The sequence below is a fragment of the Stegostoma tigrinum genome, chromosome 45 (genome assembly GCF_030684315.1).
Source record: "Stegostoma tigrinum isolate sSteTig4 chromosome 45, sSteTig4.hap1, whole genome shotgun sequence".
NCBI lineage: Eukaryota > Metazoa > Chordata > Chondrichthyes > Orectolobiformes > Stegostomatidae > Stegostoma > Stegostoma tigrinum.
Window position 1 is genome coordinate 11,956,543 of NC_081398.1, and position 9,077 is coordinate 11,965,619.

The window sequence follows — 9,077 nt, forward strand, 5'->3', positions numbered from 1 at the left end:
TGGCCCAGCAGGGAGAGGTGAAGATTAAACTCTGTGTGTGCGTGTGTGTGTGTGTGTGTGTATCTTTATCTGGCTGTGTATTTGTGTGTACACGTATCCATGTGTGTTTGAGTGTGCACGCACTTATGTGTGGGTGTTGGTCTATGCCTGCGACTTCTGTGTGTTTTTGTATGTGTGCACTTGTGCACATTGTAGTGGGATCCGTTTAAATGAATGTATGAGCATCTGAGTTTCTCAGTGTGTGGAACTGTGTGTGTGTGTATGTGTGTGTGCGTATGGTGTGCAGTGTATTACAGCAGAGGTGGATGAAGAGTTCTGTGCCTACATGTGTTTCTGTTTATTTGTTCTCGTGGTCTGATGGTGTTTTTAATACTTTCAGGGATATCTGTGTTTCTGCCCTGGACCTGACAAGCATTTGTTGACCGAACCTCCTCGTCACAGATAACATCAGAGAGTGATACAGTACGGAAACAGACCCTTCGGTGCAACGAGTCCATACCAAGCATTGTCCCAAACTAAACTAGTCCTACCTGCAAGCTCCTGGACTATATCCCTCCAAACCGTTCCTATTCATATTTCCTTCCAAAAGCGTTTTAAACTTTGTAATTATACCCACAACCACCACTTCATCATATCGTACTGTTTTAGCTTTCTTGGCCATTTCAGAACGAGTTAGGAGTCAAACTTCTTGTACTGAGTGTGGAGTCACATACGTGTTAATCTGGATAACCCTGTGAGATTTCCATCCGTTGGAGATATTAATGAGGCGTTTTCCCATGAGTGAGCGAAAAGCAATGTGGATGCTGGAAAATTGAAACTAAGAAAAGAGAAACTCCATGGGTCTGGCAGCATGTGTGAGGAGAGTAGGAAATGCAGAGTAAATGTTTAAATTCTGACACATCTCCTCATCAGAACCAAATTTCTTCCATATTTACCAAGATTGTCCCCCATCACCTCACTGAGCTGCTGTAATTCCAAAAAGTGATTTAGTTTTCCTTTATTCACTCACAGGATGTGAACATTGCTGGCTAACATTTAATGGCCATCCCTAATTCCCCAGAGGGCATTTCAGAGACAATCATGTTGCTATGGGTCTGAGGTCCCATGTAGGCCAAACCAGGTCAGGATGGCAGAATCCAGTGACATATTTGCGCTTTCCACCCCTTACAATCAACAATGTTCATCAGGAGAATTTCATTTCCAGATTCTTTTTGAACTTCAGATTCAGATTCAAATTTGAACATCAGCGTTAGCAGAATTTGAACTCACATCCCCAGAACATTGCCTGGCTCTCTGGATTAACAGGCCTGTGAAAATACCACGAGGCGATTTACTCCCTGTGACATTGCCAGTACAAGGCAGGGTTGGAGTTGGCCAAACAGAACCCAGTTGAGGGCCACAGAAAGGAATTGTTAGTAAGTTTTGGACATTTAAAATTATACCTGTGAATGCGATTGTGTTCATAAGTACAAACCTTTTCCAGTCAGAAATATATAAATCGGGACACCTTGTATTTTTTATTTTATTCATGCATGGGATGTGGGCATCGCTGACTCGGCAGCATTTATTGCCCATCCCTAATTGCCTGGAGTGCAGCTGAGAGTCAACCACACTTCTGTGGGCCCGGTGTCACATGTAGGCCAAACCAGGTAAGGACGGCAGTTTCCTTCCCCAAAGGGCATTAGTGAACCAGATGCGTTTAACTGGAAATCGACAATGGATTCATGGCCATCCTTAGATTCTTAATTTCACGTATTTATTGAATTCCAATTCCACCAATTGCCCAGTTGCCATGGTGAGATTTGAAACTAGGTTTCAGAACATTATCTGGGTTTCTGAATTAACAGTCCAGTGATAATACCACTTGACCATATTCTCCCCGCTAACTATACGGCACAGTCACTTTGTAGCACCAGCTGGAAGTTAATAGACAATAGACTGTTTATTCCATGAAATGTTTATTTTATGTCAAAATGTTAAAATCTTCAGAATGAAATTGATCGAAAGTTTAATGCCACTCCTTAACTCATGTCTGAACTTACTCTGGGTCCCTGCATAACTAAATGGGTTTATACAGGAACTTAAGATCTGAAGCTTTCTTCCAGTTTGAAAATGGACTCATTGTAATTGGAATTCAAGAAATAACTTAATTTTTTTTAACTCGGATGGAGAGAAATGTTGAAACAAGTAACAACCATACAGAATAAAACTGCCCAAGATACAGAACAGCAGGATGATGGACTTTCTCCGATTGTTCACCTCCGTGTCATTCAGATTTTCTGCTTGTTTTCTGACACGCTGTCTTTTCTGAGTTTGAGTGGCCTTTAGAATTTGCCTGACAGTCACAGCATTGAGCAGTAAAATCAAAACAAGTGGGAGACAAGGGTTTGAAATTTTCTCAATCCAATCAAATGCAGCCCATGCAGGTGAAGTATAAAACATGGGCTTAATTTTGCAATGACATGGAATATTATCGATTGTATATAATGGTTCGTATATGAAATACCAGAATGTTTGTTTGAAACATCTCAGGCCACAAATGGCCCCTATAACCATAGTTGCTACTTTCTCTGTGCAATATCTTGTCTTTAGTTTTGGGCAAGAAATAGCCACAAAATGATCACTCGTGAATAGGAAAGTTACCCAGACAGAACAATCCCTGCTTGCAGCCAATAGAGCAAAATTGACACGACAGGCTGGGGTAACATAGAAGACGCTGGAAGGGAAGTAACTTCCAACAATACGGTTCAATATTGCAGCTGTAATAATGACCACTATGTCTGTCACTGCCATGGATACAGAGTAGTAAGTGATGCACCTGGACAGACAGCAATCTCCTCTGGATAGGATCACAATCACTGCCAAGTTAGCAGCAATATGAAAAATATGCGTAACCCAAAGAATGTTGGAAATGAAATAGTGAGAGAGACAGTGTGAATAGAACTATCAAACGCTCAGGTTAATAGACCAGCAATCATTTCTTTTGAATGAGGGAGCAGCCTCATGGTCTCGGTAGTCAATGGAAAATTCACTTTTACCTCATTGAGATGCAGACATATAAATTATGCAGCACTATTACTGGAGCTGCAGGGGTAAGGTATTTGCTTCGTCAATCATACAAGTTAAATTACAAATTTTAAGCACATATAGGAATGATACAACTGAATGTTCTTACCTGCAGGAAAGTTTGAGTGCAAGAACAATTCAGAAAATTGCATAGGTATGGTCTCAGCAATGTTCACCCAGAAATCATCAGTCTCAGAATCCTTTGAAGATCATGCTGGCAATGACCCAGGACTGGAGTTAGAGACTGAGAATGGAAACCAGGAATTATGTGGTCTGGAGACAAATAAATCTTACAAATAAAGTGGCCCTCACATTGTTACCAAATGTACACAATTTTGTTCACAATTTTCCACAAAATGACATCATTTCACTGTATCAATTATTGTCTTCAGCTCTGAAATTTTAATCCTCTGAACACTGTGACTTCATATGAGGAATAAAATATTAGAGCAGGAGATAAATTGTGATCATAACATTGAGATACAGCTACGTCTTGGCTGCAGTAAACAAAGAATTAATTTAATCTTTCAATTCAATATTCTTCCACTCTAGTCCAGCAAGTAAACCTGTCATAAAAGGCAGGAGGTTTAGAGAGGTTCCGACGGTAATTATCTTTCACCCAGAGGATCCCGAGTTCTGGAAAGAACTGCCTGGGAGGGTAGCCAAGGTGGGGAACCTCACAACCTGAAAAGAAAGGATGTGCATGAGCACATATAATGCTTTAACATGTCAGGCTGTGGGTTTGAAAGTGGAGTCGGTGTAGATTTAGACTAATTTTTTTGGGAGCAGACGTGATGGGCCTCTTTGACGCTATGCTGCTTAACATTTCATTGGTAAATTTCCTGTGATCCAGATGATATAGTTTAATACTAGAAGTACTCATCAGATTTTTGCTTCAGTCACAGGTTTGGAAAAAATGGTGTTCCACCACAATTTGGACGGGAGTGACTGGGAGTCACCATTCCAGCATAGAACATATTGCTAACCCTTTATTATGATTGCAAATCAGAGACCTTAGCATGTTGTGTGAATTTCATGAATTGCATTGCATGACAGAAACAGGGCATGCAATTATTTCTCTACCATCAGTTCATGCAAGCTGTGCCACACCTCAGACACAGATATCACTCAATACTAATCAACATGGGACAGTGATACTGACCAGACTATGTTGTCACCAAGCCCTTTTTCTGTTAGATTTCTGAAGTTTATGAGCTCACAAGATGACCCACTCCCAAAGTTCCCCACGGGTACATAGTTAATGTTCTTTCAGAAAATTTTCACCTGCATTTGACGAGATTACATTCTCCCAGGAAAGAATTGAAGGGAAGGCAAGACACAAGAAATCAAAAAATTGAAAATCCGAATAGGAGATCTATGATCCACTGGGAGAAATAATATTAAATGATTTGTATTAAATGATATTTTAAAGGCAATGTTGTTGAAGGGGCAAACCACTATACACGAGACAATAAAATATTCTGTGAGCAATGATGCAGTTGAATGTCAGAATTGTATCTGCGGAGTTAGATTAATATGTTCAAAGCAAATATCTTTCCAGGAAAGACTTTATAATGCTGAAAGGGAAAAATGTTACACAAAACAGACTCACGATCACATCAATTTTGATTTGGCACTGCTCAAATCAAAATAACTTTCAAAAACATACAACAAATTCTAGTACAGTATCGGGCACCCCAAAAGCTGCAAGGATGGGATAATAGATCGCAAAGAGCAGAGCTTTTGGTAAGATACACTACTCCACATTAAGTGTGTGAGACACTTATACCTAATGTGAGCCTCCCAGGAGCATTCAGGGCTTTTGAATTTGAAAATTAAATGGGAAATTGTAACAACCGAAAGTGAACTGTTTTGAAAAGCCTGTGGTTTGATGCCATGAGTTATGCATAGTGGAACTGGGAGTTGATGTTCTGACTCAACAGTTCGTACACAGCATAACATGACTCTTTGCTATGGCATTAAGAGTGGCACACCAACCCACAGCTGTAGTGCCATTCATGTGGTGTTCGCCAGAGATGCACACATCCAATGAACAAAGTAAAAATGACTGAGGTTGACAATAGAATGTAAAATAAGGAGCTTCGTTTCAACAAAAAATCAAACAGAAATTAAGCAAATGTAAATCAGAGTGCCTAAGAAAAGATAATGATAATAGATGGATGGCTGACATAAAAATGTTCTAGTTATAAAAATGGAAAAGATCACACATCAAAGCAGATGTGAAATGGGCAAAAGTTCATCAAGCTGGAATAGCGTGGTTTATAGGAAGAAGATGTTGCTGGTAGCAGATGAATTACCGGCAGGAGGTTATTTCTGAATAAAGGGAAACTTAAGCTAAAATACAAAAACATTTTTATTGGACTGGACTGCATACGGATGTGCCTGAATTTTGAAGGACATGCCATTCGTGTCAGGTGATTGGAAAATCTCAAGCAGGGATAAAACCAGCGCTTTTCACACTCATTCTCTGAATTGAGGATTTTTCCCTTTTTTACTAGCAACTTAACTGATTACAAAGGACTCCGACGTAAAACAAAAGGTGGAAATCAATATTGTTTCAACCGAATGGATGCGTCTCCTGGATTTCCAGAGGCGACTCCATTGTGAAGTATCATATTTAAAAAGATTATTGAAGAATTTTTTTTAAAAATACTCGATATGGACTGCCTAAAGAGATATCAATCAGATCAAGAGTCAAATTTTGCTTCAAAATTATTCAAAGAATTTATTCATTGTTTGAGATTAAAACAATTCAAATCCCAAACTGCAGGGAACATAAAAATATTAGCATCAACGTTTAAAGACTATGTTGAGGGCTTATAGTCAAGACTGTCCAGAAAAGTGGGATAAAGGAATTCCATTTGTACCTTTTGCAATTAGGGATGCACCACATGAATCAATGAAATCTTGTCAATTTCAATTAGATTTTGGGGCATGGAGGGAGTGTACCAATGAAATTAATTAAATAGAAATTGGTGAGTCAGAGACCAGAGACCGCAGATATGGACCATGTGTCAAATTTTTAGGGAACGTTTAATTCGAGCAGGTGAGTTGGCTAGACAGCATTAAAAAGTAACAGAGCTAATGATGAAACAGGAAGCAGACAAGATATCAAACACTTGCAATTTTACTCGTAGATCAAGTGTTATTCTTATTTCTAGTTACTTGTGAGCATTTATAAGCAAGGTTTAGTGGGCATTATTAAATCAAAAGATAATTGAGACAGATGAATTATATAATAAGAAAGCCAGTCAGTCAGAAACCTCACAGGAGGCATCACGTGAATATGCTCACAAGGTATTTTGAGAGGGAAGGGAAGTAAATGGAGGATGTGTTCCTGGTTACAACACACATTGAAGAGCCAAGATCAGAGGATTCTGAATTGGACATTCCTCTAATTAAATTGAACAATGAGGAAGTTTTCAAAAACTGGGATAAATTGTTGAGTTATTTTCTAGAGGAAAATTAAAATGAAATGAAAGATTAATTACAGTCTTTTGTTAAGCCAAGTGGGAATTACTGGGAGTGATAACCCAATTACACAAACTGTTGAAATCAGAAATGCTGTTCCAAATAAGCCACAGCCCAGTAGAATTAACCATTGGAACAGGATGACATATTGCTTGTATGCTTGTGAAGAGATAACTTAGTCAATGTAATTACAGCGACTGGAGCTCATCCATCGTAATTATGCCAAAATCAGATGGCACACACAACAATTCTGTTTGGACGATTGCAATGTCAAAGCAGTTACAAAATCTGATTCATATCCTATTCCACATTTGGAAGACTTGGGCTTACTCAGAGCATCCCAGCAGGTAGCTTTACCAGAAAGAGCAAAGACAATTTCAGCTTTGGTGACACCAAATGTTTCTAGCTGAAAGCCGGAGTTCTCTTCCTGCTGTTAGAATTGCAGATACTACAATTTTAATTAATGTGTGTGTCGGGCACATTAGGGACTGATGGGGCAACCAATGTGTGAAGCTGCAGGATATTGGAGAGATGTTAAAAGAATATTTCTCTTTCGGCTTTATTTTTGAAAAGAAATTTTGTAGATATGGAATTCAGGAAAAACGGACTCGGAGGAACTTGCACATTTTGACAGCGTAAATGGGGAGGTGTTGGTGGCTCAGATCAATCGCCTCCCAGACCGCAGTGGGTAGTGAGGTAGGAAATTTCAGGGGCTCTGACGCACATTTTTAATTCCTCTCTGCAAACATACGAAGTGCCAGAGGGTCGGAGGATGGTTAATGTGGTTCCATTTTTAAGAAGGCTTGTAGAGAATGACCAGAAAACTATCGAATGGTGAATCATATGTCAGTGAGAGGGAAACTAATGATGAAAATTCTGAAGGAGAGAATGAATACCCGTTTGGAAAGGCATGGGTTGATTAGGGACAGTCAGCATGGCTCGGCCAGAGGGTGGTCATTTGTCTCACAAATCTGTTAGCAATGTTTGAAAATGTGATGGAGTGTATGGATGAGAGAAGTTCAGAAATGTTGTTTATATTGTGACAATGCTGTGGCCTTGACCGGGTTATTTTGTTCTGATTTCTTTGAAGAAGGAGAATGAAGAAGACGTAACAAGCTGGATGGTGAATGCCGCATGAGTAAACGGCTTCGAGGCCTTGGGTCCTTTTCAACAACTTGAAGGGGTATGGGTAGCTCTCACAAAATAGGATTTCTGGATTTTGATTTTGCAGTACAGCATGAGTTATTCTGTTTTCAACAGAGTCGGAAGCTTCAGTAGATGTCTCCGGCTGCTCCAGTCTCTGGATCTTCTTTTGATAGTTTTCCCTCCTGGGTTGAAGAGCTGCATGTGAAAATCTGTGTCCAAATTTTCCTTTTTGGCGAATGGGTGTGTCTATGGGATGTCACTATATTGGAACAGCCAATTAGAATTATTATCAGATTGTTCTTTTAAGTTTTCCATGAGTTAAGTTGTTCTGAATTCTTATTTCTTTCATCATATTCAAACTGCAGTGTCTGTATAAATTGTGTTGAGATTAACGTCGAGTAGTTTGACCAGGAGCTTTGCATCTGGAACATAGCAGCTCACATTTGTCATTGAAATAAGAAAAAGTGAGGGTTCAAGCTACCTTCTTAAAGTATTTTGTTTGGGGTCTAGTCTAGTCCATAACAATCGAGATTTTAGCAAAGATTCAGATGAGCTCCCAGATGGGAGACTGATGGGAATGTATAAAGCCCATGGAATTGAGGGAAGCGAGGTGAGATGGACCAGAAACCGGGGAGCGTATAGCATACAATGGGTATTGGTACAAGGTCGTTGAGTGCCTGGAGGGTGATGTCCAACTGTGCACCACAAGGATCAGTACTGGGGTTGCTCTCTACAAGAGTAACATAAATGAAAATGTTAGAGATGGCAATGTTAAGTGAATTTTCAGGCAACACCAAGGTTGGTAGAATGTCTAAAAGGGAAGAAGATGCTCATAGGTCACAGGAAGATACATTGATTTGGGCAGATCAGTGACAGATTATATTTAACCCTGATAAATACGAGGTGATGTATTTTGGAAAAAAAGAAACACTAGGAGGTTACACTTAATGACTGGCGGCACACTGTATAGCCTTGAGGAACAGACGGATCTTGGCATAATTATTTATAGATCCATCAATCAACACAACATGTGATTAGGACAGTTATGAGGGCAGATGGAAGACTTGCTTTCATCAGGCATGGCATAGAGTATCAGAGCAAGGAGGTAATGTTGGAGTTGTACAGAGCATGGGTCAGACCACAGCTGGAGTACTGTGTACAGTTCTGGCCACTGCGCTACAGGAAGGATACGATAGCATTGGAGGGGGTAGAGAGGAGGGTCTCCAGGATATTGCCTGGGATGGAGAACTTGGGCTTTAATGAGAGAATAGATTGGCATGGAAATAGTAGGAACCGCAGATGCTGGTACCAGACATAAGACAGTGTGGAGCATGGAGGAATACGACGGGCCAGGTAGCATCAGAGGAGCAGTA